We start from the raw sequence: 16736 nt of genomic DNA on the forward strand, positions 1-16736 counted from the left end.
ACTAAGGGGCTCTCAAGAGGTGAGTGGATCCCTATTATAGTGCCCAAAAGGAAAGCTGCATGTTTTTAAGACATTTCTCATTTGTGTGGAATGATAAAGTTAGTGTGTTATGTGCCACGTATCAGAGGGGTAGCCATATTAGTCTGTATCCACAAGACTGTGGCTATAGGAGGACTCCTTGTTGTTTTTAGTGTATTCTATGCCGGCTCAAATTCTATTCCCAATCTTAAGGATCATATTGGTGCTAATGGACATGTTGATTTTATTTCAGCTAATGACTGATCCCACGCTCAGGGAGAAGAAGTTGCTTAAGAGTGTCTTATGATCTTGAAAGAAAGGTCACAGGATAGGAACAGCATTGTCCGTCAGATGGCTGTAAGAGGCCTGGGAAATATAGTCAATGGGGCGCCTGTGAAGGTATGAGAGAATACTGAATAGGATGCAACATAAGTAGAGAATCCAAGGGAAATAATTGCTCAGAGTTTACAGAGGCTGCACACAATGCACTAGGCCAAATTCTGCTCTCTCCCATACCCTAGTCACCTTTTTGCAGTCAATACAGAGCAAGCTGGATCCTTTGGTAAACTGGGCATAAGCAAACAATGTGCACTTTAATGTAACTATATGTAAATGTATACATCTAGGAACAAAAAATGCAGGCCATACTTACAGGACGGGAGACTCTATCCCAGGGAACAATGATGCTGAGAAAAAACTTGAGCCATGGCAGATAATCAGTTGAACATAAGCTCCCAATGCGAAGTTGTGGCCAAAAGGATTGAAATGATCCTTGGAGGCATAAATAGAGGAATCTTGAAGAAGAGTAAAGAAGTTATTTTCCTCTGAATATGGCACTCATGTGAGTGCTGCTGGAATGCTGTGTCCAGATCAGATGTCCACAATTCAAGAAGGATGCTGATAAATTAGAGGGGATTCAGAGAAGAGTCACAAGAACTATCAAAGGATTGGAAAATATACCTTTAGTGATAGACTCAAGGAGCTCAACCTATTTAGCTTTACAAAGAGAAGGTTAAGGAGTGACTTGAGGACAGTCTATAACTACTCACATGGGGAACAAATTTTGATAATGGGTTCTTCACATTAGCAAACAATGGTATAACAAGATTCAATGGAGAAAAAGGAAGCTAGATTAATTCAGACTGGTAATAAGGCGTACATTTTTAATAGTAATTTTAATTAATCATTGGAACAATTTACCAAAAGTTGTTGTGGTGGATTTTCGGTCACTAGCAATTTTAAAATCAAGATTGATGTTTTTCTAAAAGATGTACTCTAGTTCAGAGACTATTTCGAGAAGTTCTATGTTATGCAGGAGGTCAGACCGGATAATCACAATGAACCCTTTTGGCCTTGGAATCTAAGTAACTAGAAATCTAATAATAGGATTATGCACGTGTATTATGTTACCGAGTTTGGCTCATTGTAGCTAGCACCTGGTCTGAAATATAGCTATAGATCTCAGGAGGGAGAGAGGGTTGATGAAATTCCCACAGCTTCATAACTGCTAAAGAAAAGTTCTTAGAAGTGTGATCAGTGATAAGTTTTCTTTAATGTCGTATGTTTGTACAGGTGAAAAAATACAAGAAGTTTCTTCTGGACATACTGATCGGGCCTTACATGACGTTTTCAGTTCTGAAGTGATTGGTGAGAGCATGAAAGCACTGGCCAAAGTCCTGAAGGAGCTGAAAGAGAAGGACATTGGTTCTTCCTTCAAAAACCTCACCGAACAGATCCGGGCCTACTTTGACGATGTATGTGAACAGAACTCTCCAACCCCAGTTCAACCGATCTTGATTAGACTCGATTTACGATGTGTGATGTGGACTCCCTGGGCATTGCTCATGTCAGAGTGCAGAGATTTTAGGCCCCAGGGAAGGGAGGTGTTTTATGGAGGAGGAGAACATTAGGAGGATGGGGATGACATCCCTGCTCCCACAGTCTCACCCTTCTGTTCTTGATTGCCACTGAGAACCTCAAAGAAAGTCTGAATACTAGATTAGGTAGCTAGATAACCATGAAAAGGGGGTTACAGAGTGCAATAGAAAGTGTTGGGCCTGCTCTATACTGTTTTTATGTGAGAGGGTTGGAATGATAATTCTGTTTTGCAGAGAATTTTTGAGATTTCAAATTTTGGTTTTGTTCCTATTTGTGGGAACCCCTCCCCCAAACTTCAGAACTCCTTGTGAAACAGAATTACTATTCTCAACCTAGCTCTGTTGGAAGCCTTGGCCTGGGGCAGTCTGCTCTCAGACTATCCTGGTGCTGGGAACCCAGGAAACTCTGGGAGCTAGAGGTGCCAGGAGTTGCAAATTTGAGAGCTAGGACCCCAGGGTCATAGAATTGGAAGGGACCTCAGGAGGTCATCTAGTCCAACCTCTGCTCAAAGCTGGACCAATGCTCTGCTTTTTATCCCAGTTCCCAAAATGGCCCCCCAGGGACTGAACTCACAACCCTGGGTTTAGCAGGCCAATGCTCAAACCACTGAGCTATCCTTCCCCAAAGCTGGGAGCCTGAAGCCTATGATCCCAGTCAGCCTGCTAGATTGGCTGCCAAGGAGCTGGATGGGTGTATTGAGAAGACACCAGGCAGGTTTCTAAGGACCCTGCCTGGCTTCTGGAGGAATTTCATCAAAATTGAACTGTCTCTAAAATATTTTCATGAATCAGAAAATTCGAATAAAAAATTGGTTAATTAAAGTTTATCTGACTAGCTGTAGTTGCAATCACTTTACTTTAGCGTAGAAGAGACGGCTGTGTGAGGTGCGTGATGGGATTGTCCCTTACTTACCAAGTTGTGGGGCTTTCTTGGCTGTAGGAGAATGATGGTCTTCGCTCAGTGGCCTTTGTCCTATTTGGCATCCTGGCTCAGTTGACAAAGAAAAAATGGAAGGCCTATTTCGCTGAGCAGGTTCGAAAGAGCTGGGTCATACTTCTGCTGCACCTGCAAGACCCAAGCCCCGAGGTTTCAATGGTAAGACCAACAGTGACTTATTTACTAAGCCAAAGGAATCTTCCTCCCAGTGCCAGGGGAGCACTGCTATTCCTGCTTGTTGTGGAGGCCCAAATTCTCCTCAGTTCATTGCCCTCCTGCTGAGTCACTTCCAGCCAGGTTGGTCCATGGCTGCCTCACCAGAATCCAGGATAGGTCATGGGTCTGACCCTACAGGTCTCTGTTCCTGTCTGACTCTTCACCCCAGGCCCCTGCCTCCCCAGAACAGAGGAGAGACCACAGCTGTGCCTGGTGAAGCAGCTTTCATCGGTATATCTGTTCCCAAAAGACATTGATGCTACCTCCAGGTTTCAGTGGAAGCTCTCCCCTCTATTAGTCATTCCTGCATGTTTCTGCCAGTCACATCCAGATGAATCCTTTTTTGTCCTGGAATAGATGAGCAGTCACGCAGATGAGTTCCCTTTGATTGAACACAGCACTCGGTAGGGAACAAGTCAATGGTGTGACGCTCTTTTTCAGGAATGCAGAGCTACATTTCACCTCTGTTTCCTGTTTTGGGACTGAAGAGACTCCAACATGCGATCAATAAGCACCTTGGTGGCAGAGCCGAGCTGAAGCCTGAAGAGCTCCAGGTGGACATTTGCAGACACCTTGTGAGTGAGCTGTTGAACTGTAGGAGATTATTGACTGGAGGGTGATGGGAAATGTAAATCTGCCCCAGATTCCCATTTTTTCCACTTCTACCCAGCCACCTGTTCTTTCTCTTATTTACCTGTGGTTCATAAAAGCATGTGCTGGTAGTCAAAGGGCACTTCTAGTCAGAGAGAGCTCATGTGTCCCTGATTTCCTCTAGGCCAAAGAAAATGCAGAACTGCTGGAGAACTTGTATAGCACCACCATCGCGTCCTTCAGTAGCAGCTGAAGGGATCCGGCAGGTGCCGCCAACTTAGCTGGTGAGAGATGATGCCCAGTGTCCCTTTGATATTCCCATTGAGGGAGACAGAAAATCCCACTGTGCAGCACTGAGCTGCCATTAATCTCTCTGTGCCTCAGCTTCCCACCCATAGATGGAGATGTTAATGTCCCTACCTCTCCAGGATGGTGGTCGGAGGAATTCATTAGTTGCTATAAAGTGCTTCGGGATTGTTGCAGGGGAAGCACGGTGCAGTCATTTCGTAGTAGTGCCTGGGACACTGTCACGTAGGGCATGGTTACACTTTGAGCTGGGGGTATAATTCCCATCTTGATGAGACACACCCGCACTAGCCCTTTGTGCTAAAAATAGAGAGTAGCTGCGGCGGCAGGAGCAGCAGGAGGTTTAACCACCCCAAGTATGATCCCATCCAAACCCCAAAGTCTATTCTCACAGTGGCTGCTCCTCCCACGGCTTGTGCTGCCTTAGCTACATTCTAATGCTAGCGCTGTCAGAGCTAGTGTGGGCCTGTCCCATTGAACTGGGTGTGATACCTCTAGCTCAAAGTGCAGACCTACCCAGTGCTGTTCAGTGCTCCTCACTGTGACTTCATCACTGGGAGGCAAGCAGCCCACCTCCCCATAGCGCCTGCTGTTTCACCTTCCTGGCCACAGCACCTTGTCAAGGAAGCATTAGGTTCCTCCTGTTTGGCCCTGTGGCCTCTTCTCCCTAGCACACCCATGTGAGACAGGCAGGCATTGGGGCTCACCTATCAGTCACCTTGTGAGATCCCTGCTTAGAACTCGCTTATTCCTGGCCCCAGTCCTTTGCTCAGACCACTAGACCAAACACTATCTTAGTATGTCTCCAATAACTGACTGCAGTGGCAAGAGGAGCACAGACTGTTTCAAGCAAATGGGTTTTATGTAAACATTCTTTTAAAAATGTCTCTCTCATTCTCTTCAGTGTGGACTCTAAACTGCTCTAGCATCCTCTTGCCCACAGCTCACCCTTAGGCCCACAGTAGGAGACCCCAAAGACCTGTCTAGGGGCTGCCAATATCACTTTGCACTCAACAAGGGAAGGTTTTATTGTTATTGTTGTTATTTATTTGACATTGTGTATTTAGGCATCATCCTGGAACACACAGACACTCAGCGTATGAAATGGCTGGACCTGGAACATCTGCTGATGTGTAAGTGATAAATACAGCTGAAGTCCTGCTCATTAATGAGTTATAAAGGAATTTAGCTGACAAGCAGCAGTAACCGATACCACTGGTGCAAAGTGCATCAGCCACACATCAAAGGACAAATTCACTCTTGCCCAGTAGAAAGTCAGCCTTAATTTCCCCTGAAGGAGGAAGCTGCAGAAGGTGTGATATGAGTCAGTGCATCTCCTGGTTGTCCTGGCAATGCCCCCTTCCCAGCCAGTGCTCTCCACACTTTGGGCTTTATTGGCTTTCTGTGGACTCCCCAAGTGAGAAGTAGCCACTTTCTGCTACCCCAAATTTCCCACCAGCAATTTTGCTTCCAGTAGGTGCCCTGTATCATGCGCAAACCAGCTTGGACCTGGCCTGTGTTAAATTCCACGTTGAGTGAGCTCAGGCAGTGGCTCCTGAATAGAGCTGGAAAATAACTGAAAAGTGGAAGCTATTGAAACAATGGACCTTCCATTTGCAGCGGAGTGGATGACTTTCTGGTAGAGTCAGGGTCTCCCCCACAGTTGGGAGCATGGAAGGGACCCAATGAGGGACCCTAAAGCTTTGTTTGTATTGGAGAGCTGCTGTCGTGTGGTATTCAGAAGTAATAAGTCTCCAGCTATTTCAGGCACAGGTGACTATATGAAAAGTGAGGCCTATTCATCTCTCATGTATTTTCCACCCCAGTAGAAGGACTGAGCCCAGTTTCACATTTTTCCATGTGATCATTCTGCTCAGGTACTTCAAGGTTCTGTGATCACGCTTAGCTGTGATTTGACAGTCTGTTCACTAACGTGATGTCCTCTGTAATTTCAGCTCTCCGGGTCCTAGAGAAAGACCCAAGTCCCACTGTCCAGCTGGTGGCAACTGAGCTCATAAGTGACATCTGTCCTGGCCGAGCGCTTGGCGAATGAAGCAGAACGGAGACAAACAGAACAAGGCACTCCAGTGGTATAAGGGCCCTACCATCAATCAAATGTTAATCCCACCCCTTGACCCCGGCAGCAAGATGTGTCATGTGACCCCTCCAAGGACTCCTCCCACTGCCATCTACCGATCAGGGTGGGTTTCGCCCCAATAGGAATGCCCCGAGGGAAGACTTGACCAATCAAGGGGAGTTCCGGGGCAGGTGACCTGTCCTTTGTGTGACCCCTCTAAGAACTCCTCCCACTGCCATCTACCGATCAGGGTGGGTTTCAGCCACTGGGGATCACTCCAAGAGGAGATTTGACCAACTGGGGGGAATTCTGGGGTGGGGTGACCCATCCGGAAGTGCTTCATGTGACCCTTCTAGGAACTCCTCTCACCACCCTTTACCAGTTGCGATGGGTTTCAGCTGCAGAGGACTGCCCCAAGAGGAGAGTTGACCAAAACAAGGTAGGTTCTCGGAAGGGGTGAACCTCCCAGAAGAGGGTTGTGTGACCCCTCTAAGAACTCCTTCCAATGCCCTCTGCCAATCAGAGTGCAGCACATCACCTCATAAGTCCCAGCGCTGGGCAGAGGAGGCCATCTTTTACCAAGAAGACGTGTTTTATGAATTGTGGAAAGGCTGAGAGGAGACATGGACTCCTTTACCACTCCCCTGAGAACTTCAGACTTTGTTTTAGCCCCGAGGACCTTTGGGCTTGTATGGATAAAGCGCTATAGCAGTTACAGTTCCGAGGAGGGCCCTTTGACTCGACCATTGATAGATACCTCAGGACCCGACCCCGAACCCTCGTGAAGAACCCTGATGAGTGTGACGACCCCCCCCCCAAAGTGGGAAGATGATCATGGCTTGGGGGAGTCACTGGTGGACAAGGTGAACGGGAAAGACGTTGCTCAGGTAAATGAATGATTAAGAAGCGATGGTCGATCATGGGGGTATAATGGGGTTAGGAATCAACTTGGCATTGCATAAATCTAAGAACAAGCAGAGGGTTGCTTACACTGTTTTTTGTCTGAAAATCTCTCAACAGCTCGACGATGCCTTTCAAGAGGCCTTTGAGAACTTACACATCGGTAGCCCTGTTGTGCATCAGCTGTTTTTGCTCCTGTCTGAGATGCGGATCTCAAGAGGAAAATCCGGAAAAGGACAAAATAGAAGAATGAACCAGCTCAGAGTCTTTCGTTGTAGGGGTCATGGCGTCCATTTTTACAGGTGGCTGTCAAAGGTTGTGTTAAACCAGGCAATTAATTAAACTTATTTAAATGTGTCCCTATGACTGTATCCTCCATACTTCATGCTAGTAAAAGACGGTACCAGGAACAGTCCTGTCTCCACAGACAGCTCTGTTAATGAAAATAGATTACATCCCCAGGATGCTGGGAGCTTTGGTGGGGAATCCTCTTTTGAGTGGCCAAAAGCACAGTAAAACTTTTTAAATAGAAGACAGGTAACAGCTTAGCTTTCAGATCAGATGCTTACACTTTACACAAACTGGCTCAAATACATTTTAAAAGAAACAAGACCATTGTTTCAGATGTGGACGCGCAATGGCAGGAAGATCTGGTAGATGTGCACCGGTTCTCCAAACACAACAGAGGCTTTAAGACGTATTATCTGACTTTATAAAGAGTGACAACTGGAGCTTTCACAGAACTATACGTACCAGTCCTGCTGATGTTAATCCTTCACATTCTCTGAAGATATGGAAAACAGTTTATAGAGATGGTTTTAAAATAAAACCAGTTGTTGCCCCTTTTAGAAAAGGCGACCACGTGAGACTATCTAAAGTCAAAGGAGCCTTTGAAAAAGGTTATGAACAGACGTTTACTGATGAGCTATTTATAGTGGATGAAGCCTTAACCAGGAGCCAGAGACCTGTATACTGATTAAAAGATTACGAGGGTGAGACAGTTACTGGATCTTTTTGCCCTGAAGAATTACAAAAAGTAAACCCCAAACAAGACAGGATTTACAGGATTGAAAAGTTCTAGCGGATAAAGGAAAAGGGAGAAAAAAGCAGCTACTGGTGAAATGGTTTGAGGAGGCGATAAGTTTAACAGCTGGGTGGAAGCTTCTCAACTCTGTGACATTTAGACGTGAACAAAACAAACAAACAAAAAGATTCCTCCTGCAAAGACAGAGAGAGAGAAAAATGAGCGACAGCGGGTTCTACATTACGTTGCCCAGCAATGCCAGCTCTGCAGTTTTTCCTCAGAACACCAGCTTGAACTTTACAATATGGCTAATTAAGCCCTGGGATATCCAGAGAGCCTGGGAGGTGGGTTAGTGGAAATACAATACCCGCACAGCCGGAACACTATCAATGAAGACACCCTTTGAAATCACCTTTGCAGGTGTGGCATGGAGTTTATCCTACAACGAGGTTATTACTCGTCCATACCTGAATTATTGGATCATATGAACAGTACTGTGGTTCGTCATCCCACACCGCCTGAGGTGGTCATGAACTACGACCCTGGGGGTAGAAAAGTTAGTCTTAAATCTGCCAATTTTACTTGTATGTTTTCTATCAGCGGGGAGCTAGCTAACATTCTAGGTTTGGGCCCGAAGCATAGAGTCCAAAAATTCCCCTTCTCAGCAGACATCACACGGCTTTTAATTTCTTGCGCCTGTTCACAGATATTGTAGAACATGAGTTTGTGGGGACTTTTCTGTTCCCTGTTACATTGTCTCTCTGTCCGAGGAAGGAACAATGAGTTTGTCACCATCACCTATGATAAACCTCATTACGCTCCTGTCAGAAAACACCACATCGATACCATTACCATTGAAATAAAGACAGATCAGAACAGACACGCCTTGTATTGCTTTGGCAAGGTGATCATCAAGGTGCACCTGTGTCCCCGGAGAGAGCGAGGTTTCTAAAAAGCAAAACATTTGGCGATCCTAAAAAATTACAGCGACCCCACCATCTACAGGAACTATTACAAAGCCCAGGTGGGATATGCCCTTCCTGGATGTACGAGGCTGGCGAGGTGGAATATTCCATAACCAAGCCTCTGCAACCAGACTTCGAGGCAGAACACTGCGTGAGAGGATACATGAATCTGGTACAGACAGCTGGTAAAAACGTGAAAGATCGTTCTCTGTTAATCAACCGTGAGGTTACACCTTGTTTGCCTTTGACCTGTCTCCCAACCAGGAATGCACTAATCACTGTTCCCTGTTTAAAACCGGGAACCTGAGAGCAGAAATACATTTTGGGATGGCTCTAACCATCACCGCCAATATGATCGTGTATGGGGTTTTTGACAACATCATAGTGATAAATCAGAGGAGAAATGTTCTGCTTGACTATATGTGAACATGGACACCGTGCAGCTCTCACGTGTCTCATCAATGACCCCTTACACAAAAAAGAATTCCCTTATGATTGGCTCCCTGGCAGCAAGTTGTCTCAGAAACCCTTAGGTTTGGTGGTCAACACGCATCCACATAACCAACCGGTGAACATTGGCTCACCTTGTATCTGGTGACGTGTAACCGTGGAGAGTTTTTTGACTCATACGGGCACCCCCCTGAATAGCGTGTTGTTTCCTAAAAGCATTATGAAATTTTTAAACAAAAATGCCACAGATAATGTGTTTCACAATAGACAATTATAAGACCCCCACTCTGTCGCCTGCAGCTATCACTGCATGTTTTTCTTACATCATCGTAGCAAGGGTTTATCTTAAATTGTATTCTAACGACTTAGTGCTAAACGACCGGATGGTGATGAATTTTGTTAAAACTTAATTTATATTCTTGGGCATATCTAGCCTTGCTTAAAACATGTTTCGGCAAGCCCAGACATGTGTATCTTGCAATGATTTTTATAGCTATGTTATCCAATACTCTCAGGCATAACAGACAATGTTTGTTTGGCATTATCCAACACATTTTCCCATAGTTGCTAGGCCCCGCAAGAATTGCAGAAAAGGGGTGTTTCCACCTCAGATCCATTTTTAAAGCCATAGGGCAGGGTTTTAAACCCTTCTCCTAGGACCTTCTTGGTGGAAACAATTTTCTGTGTTTTTCTTAAGGGTTTTTGTCTTTATTTGCCACTGATTTTTGTTCCTTATGATAGAGGGCTGCTGAACCTCTATCTTTTTGGAGGTGTTTTCTCACAGGCCCATGCAATAGTCCAGAACTAGATCTTTCAAACTGTCCAAGTTGATCTTTTCACAATTTGCTACGTTCAGGGTAATACCTTTGACTTTCATGCAGGCCTTTCTTCCCGATAGCTTTTATCTGTATGTTTTCGGTCCTGCTGACACAAACTCGGTGATGTGTTGATCTGGCGTGTCTTGCCTAAATAATTCCGCAGAGGAGGATTCCAGTCACCCTCCCTTTTCACACATATCACCAAGTCAGTGTCATGGTACAGGCACTGCTTTTGAAATCTGTCTAGCAGTTTGTATAGTTCTATGCGGGCATAAGCAGTGGTGAAACAGGCTATGAAAACACTGGTATTTCCAGAGACAGAGTACTGGTCTTTTGGGTCCTTTCAAGACACTCATGCTGTTTCATCGTCGATAAACTTGCAGGATGGAACCTTATAGTTGGGGAAAACAGGTACTGAGAGAGTTCTGTCAGGTCTCTCACACTGCTGGTATTGGGTAGGTTTGTGGAGCAGATGATATTATTATTATTATTATTTATTATAAATCACATGAAACTGTCTTGTAAACTTAAAAATAGAAAAATACCCTAATGAATATTTTATTTAAAAAGTCATAGCTTTAAAACAAAATAATCCATTTCAGTCTGTATAACGAACAGGAGTTTTGAGTTTGTTTCTACCATTTAAAACAACAAACCCACAAACTTTTTTTAAATACACCTCATTTTGCAAAATAAAACCAAACGGCTTTTAAAATCAACTTTTAAAATCCAGGTTAAAACACATTTTGCACACTAAAAAACCAACACCCTCTTAGTTTGAAACACACCATTACCATCAGTTTGCAGCCATATACTTAAAAAAAATCCCACCTATGTTTTACAGAGAGAGAGAGAGTTTAAAATACAGTTTGCAACAAAATAGTTTTCAATAATCCCACACGCATTTAATAGCCAATTGCAGAAAGTTACCTTCTACTACAGGATAAAGTGTTGCAGGAACATGCTTGTTCTGTCCCCCTCAATGTGTGTTTGGGCCTTTGAATTAAAGAACAAGCAAAAACTGTTAGTTAGTATTAGTCCCAAATCCCTATACAACCTGTGTAGTACCTGACGTTATTAAGCAAAACTACAGTTACAATGGTTTTTACCTTGGCCTGGTGATGAAATGCAATTTAAAGTTACTAGTTCCATGCTAAACAGATCACACTGCAATAAACATAGTCACCATTATTTACTAAGACAGCACGGCCAACGAGTGATATTATACAATATATATTTTCAGAGTTGAAAACAGGGAGCATACCTCCTCTTGCAGCCCAGCAGCCATTCAAGAGATTCTGTTGAAAAACAACCTCAGGTATTTTGGAGACGTTCATACCATCCTAACCCTTTGTTTCAAAAGGACTTCAAAATAGTAGCGAGCAGGTTGATTTGATGGCTACAGCTCTGAAATACTAGAGACTTAAGGACTTTAGGCCCCTTCCTAACATTCCATTTTGGGAGCTGGGGTGGGGGAATTAAGCTGGCTGCACAACTCAGCTGCTTTTGGCTACATTTTTTCTTTTAGTTAAAATCCATTTTTCTGCAGGGCCTTCTTACAGTACAGTATTAAACAGTAAATCCCCAATCCTTAATGTAACTGTCTCCCCCTCAGTCCCAAGTGGGGACCTTTGCAGATATCAATACATCTCTTTGGGGCTTGTTTTTAAAACATTTCTTTCATGCATATTATTTGGGGTGGGGTTGAAATAAATGGTTGTATCACAACCATAATAAGCCCTCCAGAGCTTTTAAATGTTTGATTGTCTTTAGAGCAAATGCTTCTTCTAAAGCATGTTGAAGGTTTGTGACCCTTGAAACATTTCAGTTTTGGTTTAGACCCTTGTGGGGCTTTGGTTTGTTTGTTGTAAATATATTAATTTAAACTTTTAATGGCTTTGAATTGACCCATAGCATCCAACCAACTCCCGAGTCATATTTAAACTGTCCAATAGCATCTGCAAATTCCTGAAGTTTTATTTCATTTCATATTAATCAGAACTCACCCACCCACCTCCCTTACCATGGGTGCACACCAATCAAATTTATCCCTATGGCAACAACGATAAGTAGTCACAGTTAGCTTCGCTATTCAGTGGGGGTGTGGTTAAAACCATTCAGGTCAACAGGATTAGTCAACTCTATTGTACTCAAACACATGTCTGAACCATCCCTGTTTGTTTTACTGTTGTAAGCAGAGTCAGGATGAGATCTACCCTGACATTTGGTGGTGAGTTGTGGAAAAGAACGTCAGGGGTTGATCTCGCTTGCACAGGCACACCCACCCGCCTAGCATGAGCCCACAGTAGCCCAAATGATCACTTTGGCTGCTGTGGGAACCCCAGTTTCTCTGTTACTGAGGCAGAAAGAATAAAGTGTTGTTATCCTGATTATGTGAATCAAGGACAGTGGACCTGTACTTGGCCTTTTATGGCAGAGGGACTCGCCATCAACTAAGTAGCACTTGCTAGGCAAGGGACGTGGGTTCCAAAACTCAGCAAATTGAGAAAGGCTGGGGAGAGGTATTTGTACCTGGTGAGCCCCAGACACTAATTCTATCTCTTCTTCCTGTCTCCACTGTGAAATGTTAGTGCTAATTTTGATTCCATGCAGAGTCTGATTACAGACTGCAGAGCTGAATTCACTTTGGGCTAATGGTGAACCAGCACTGAGTCCTCCCTACTACTTAACACAGTAAGTGGTGATTTTGGCTTGTAGTAGGGGAGCCTCAGTGCCCCACTGGCTGAGGGCTTGAGCCAGTTTTGCATTGTGTTATTGGAATGGAGTTCCTAGCAACTGAACGCAGCTCTTGTTGCTGCCAACTCTGATGGGCAGAATGGTTACACTATAAACACATTTTTAGGATTTTTCTCCTCCCACAACATACATTTCAGCTTTTTGCTGTAAATGGGTCTTTTTTACACAAAACCACAAAAGTTAGATTCTCACAAACCATTTTTTTTATTTAAAAGACATACAGCTCCTTGAAAACAAACCAAGAGGCTCCATTAAAACTTTTAGCTCACTTAAGGGCCAGAGACCTTCTAACAGAAATGCAGATAGTCACAAAGCCCTTTTCAATAGATGTTTTTTAAATTTACATATTTAAATTGACAAATTTACATATAAAGTTGAAGTCTAAATCACACAGTCATGGTGCCGTTGGGCTGGGGCATCTATGACATAGCCCTCATAATCTTCAAAAGCTTTTCCTAAGACAGTTATTAAGAACAGCATAAATAGCAATGCATACAATAGTCCACATAAATTTTTACACTCACAATGTGGCACTGGCTCAGCGAGTTCCATGCCAAACCTTCTCTTAAACTCCTTATAACCTTCATCCTCGAAGTCCTCTTCAACAATTTTTAGCGGCGTTCAGCAAAAACAAGGCGGGCCCGGTTCATCTTTGCTGCTTGATGCAACGTTGTCCAGGGCCTCCGGGTCCTCTAGAAAGGCATCATCGAGCTGTCTCAGACAAGAAACAAGTGTAAGTTCTCACTGCTTGTTTTTTACATTTACACAACCCCAGGTTCCTAACCTCATTACACCTCATCATCAACTGTCGCTTCTTAATCATTCATTTACCTGAGCGATGTCTTTTCCATTCAGCTTGTCCGCCGGTAACTCCCCCAAGCAATGATCGCCTTCCTCCTCCAGGGTGGTGGACAACGAGAGGCCGCCATGCTCATTGGTGTGTCTCGTGAATGGTTGGGCTTTGGGTTCAGGTTCTGGCGTATCCATCAATGGCTGGGCCAAAGGAATCCCCTTGGGTGTTCCCTCATCCTCGTCAGAACTGTTGCTGCTGTAGCACTTTCTCCACATAAGTCCAAAGGTTCGCGGGGCTAAAAAAAAGTCTGAAGTTCTCAGGGGGGTGGTAAAGGAGTCCATGTTTCCTCTCAGCCTTTCCACAATTTCTGAAACATGTCGTCTTGGTAAGAGATAGCCTCCTGTCCAGCTCTGGGACTTGTGCGGTGATGGTGCGGCACTCTGATTGGCAGAGGGCATTGGGAGGAGTTCTTAGAGGGGTCACACAACCCTCTTCTGGGTGGTCACCCCATCCCAGAACCTGCCCTGTTTTGGTCAAATCTCCTTTCAGGGCAGTCCTCTGCAGCCGAAACCCATCGCGACTGGTAGAGGGTGGTGGGACGAGTTCCTAGAGGGGTCACACGAACCACTTCTGGATGGTCACCCAGCCCCAGAATTCCCCCCAATTGGTCTAATCTCCTCTCAGGGTGCTCTCTAGTGGCTGAAGCCCCTCCTGATTGGTAGAGGGCAGTGGAGAAGTTCTTAGAGGGGTCACACAAACCCCGGAACTCCCCCTGGTTGGTTAAATCTTCTCTCGGGGCGTTCCTATCGGGGCAAAATCTATCCTGATTGGTATAGTGGAAGGAGTTCTTAGAGGGGTCACATGACACACCTTGCTTCCGGTCATGTGTCCGCCTTGACACCCAGAAGTAATACCCCCATGCGGTGAGGCTTCTGATGACCAGTGGGCAGGGCTTATTGGGTCAAGAGGTGGGGTTAAGTTTTGATTGACAGTAGGGCCCTTATACTCCTCGCCCCGCTACCCAAAAGTGGAAGAAGACAGAGACAACTATAATCCTGGGCAGTATTCGCCGTTGTCCTACTGCTCAGATGCTGTAAGTGAGAGAAGGATCAGGCCCTGTAAAGTAGCCTGGGTTGATTTTTATTACTCAAAGCGTTTTTATTACACATCAGGACATCTAGTCATTCTGATGGACATGCAGCCTCTGGACAAGCTCATTGATAAGCATGTACATTATACTGCTTGCTCAGGGGTCATTGCTATAGTAACAGCCAAGTACTGGCCCAGATCCTCAAATACACCTGAGCTCTAGACTCTGGGCTGTTCTAAATTACGCTGTCTTGTAACAGCCATTGCTACACTGGAGATAGCTGTAGCACAACGCACACTGTGTGTGCCATCTTCTGTTCCCAGCTCACACACCATATACTTGGGTGGGAAGCTAAGAGTTAGGACATACAGCCAGCTACACTGGCTGTGAACTCTGTGCTGGTTCTCTGGGTGTTAGGATTTGCACATGCTGGGAATTCCTAGCTGCCTCTTAGGCAGCTTTATGGCTACTTTGCCCTGCTCCACTGCAACATAGGGCAGCAAAGGGTGACTTTACAACTAACCCCACCCCTATTGATGCACCTACCCGTGGTTGTTAGGAGTCTGAGTTCAGGTATCCGGGTTTGGAAAACCCACTCCTTGCATAAAGTTGTCTAATGGCAACCAAAGGCCAAATATGCCTTTAAACATCAGTCCCCTTGTTTTTCAAATATCTATTTGAAACACCACAAAGCTGATAGAGATTTAAGTGCCCTAATCAGCACCTCTGCAGGTGGCTATAATGGGTATTTAGGCATCTACCTGCAGATTTTAGTGCTTAACTTTAGCCACCCAAGGCCTTTGTATTTGTCTTGCCCAAGCCTATGAGTTGCTGAGTGTTCTCAAACTCCCACTGATGTTATTGGGAGATAAGGATGCTCTGCCCTTCAGAGAAGGCGCTCAGCAGATATAACTCATCCTCCAAAGTTAGCTACTATGATCCTTCACCTCATATCAAAAGGTCACTGAATGGTCAGGTTTCTAGTCTCCATCACCACCTCATTCTCCAGTTTACTGTCCCCTTGGGTGCAGGGCTTGTGAGGATTCACCAGGCAGCAGTTAGCAGAGGAGGGCGAAAGGCAGAGGGAGTCTGGGATGTTATTGCTTATAGTTCTCAATGGGGAGACAACGTTCCTGTAACAGTTGAATATTGGAAGGAAACCAATAGAGACCCCTGTTGAATTGACACATTCTGCTAATTCAAAAGTGACTCTATTAAGTAATATGGGTTCCCCTAATCTTGTAGTGTTTCCTGTTTTGGTGATTGTTTTCTATACCGTATCCAGCAGCTTATTCCCAGTCTATGTTTTCATTTTGTTATTCCCTAGTATTCTGCACTCTGTTTATGTGTATTAAGGGGCACTGGACAAATACTGATGACTCTTCACATTTCTTTTTCAGGTGCTGGCCATGTATCTCACAAACAAGATCATATGTAAATAACCCAGCTCTGGATTTTGTATATACTGTGTACATATTTCCTATTAAACTGTTTGAAGTATCTGTTTCAATTGCTCAGAGGCCTGATTTCGTCTTTCAGAGAATTGGGGCTTCTCAATGTCCTCTGTAACCATGATGTGGGGCTTCCTCCTTTGCCCTTTCTCCGTGGAGCTGGACGAAGACCTCAGCTCAGCGCTCTCTGGGGTCTCTAACCACTCTTCCGCAGTCCCCACAAAGCTAGATCTAATCCCTGTAGTTAGTGGCCTGGGGTTTGGTTCTTAATCATATTCTCATCTTTGTTTTTCTGGGAGTTCAGTGTTGCTGATGAATTCTGGGTTGTAAGTGGGATGGACTGTGTTCTGGTGAGTTATCCTCCCTCCTGTCTAGCCTATTTGTGGGTCAGAAGGCTATCTGTGAACAGCGTCTGTTTACTTACAGACTTAGGCTCGGTGCCTGTAATAGTGTGTGAGGGAAGGCA

The 16736-nt window shown here is 44.7% G+C and overlaps 3 long non-coding RNA genes across 3 annotated transcripts; all 3 read left to right on the forward strand.

The window, feature by feature from the left end:
• The first annotated feature begins 317 nt into the window (after positions 1–317).
• LOC120394730 lies at positions 318–2986 on the forward strand. Its single transcript, XR_005592390.1, has 3 exons — positions 318–417; positions 1591–1772; positions 2836–2986. It is a non-coding gene; the product is annotated as an uncharacterized LOC120394730 (long non-coding RNA).
• Positions 2987–5018: 2032 nt separating this feature from the next.
• LOC120394729 lies at positions 5019–16270 on the forward strand. Its single transcript, XR_005592389.1, has 3 exons — positions 5019–5078; positions 5901–6035; positions 16220–16270. It is a non-coding gene; the product is annotated as an uncharacterized LOC120394729 (long non-coding RNA).
• Positions 6639–7279, forward strand: LOC120394722. The gene is made up of 2 exons (XR_005592383.1): positions 6639–6909; positions 7043–7279. It is a non-coding gene; the product is annotated as an uncharacterized LOC120394722 (long non-coding RNA).
• Positions 16271–16736: the final 466 nt, after the last annotated feature.

Source organism: Mauremys reevesii, unplaced genomic scaffold, assembly GCF_016161935.1.
Source record: "Mauremys reevesii isolate NIE-2019 unplaced genomic scaffold, ASM1616193v1 Contig76, whole genome shotgun sequence".
NCBI lineage: Eukaryota > Metazoa > Chordata > Testudines > Geoemydidae > Mauremys > Mauremys reevesii.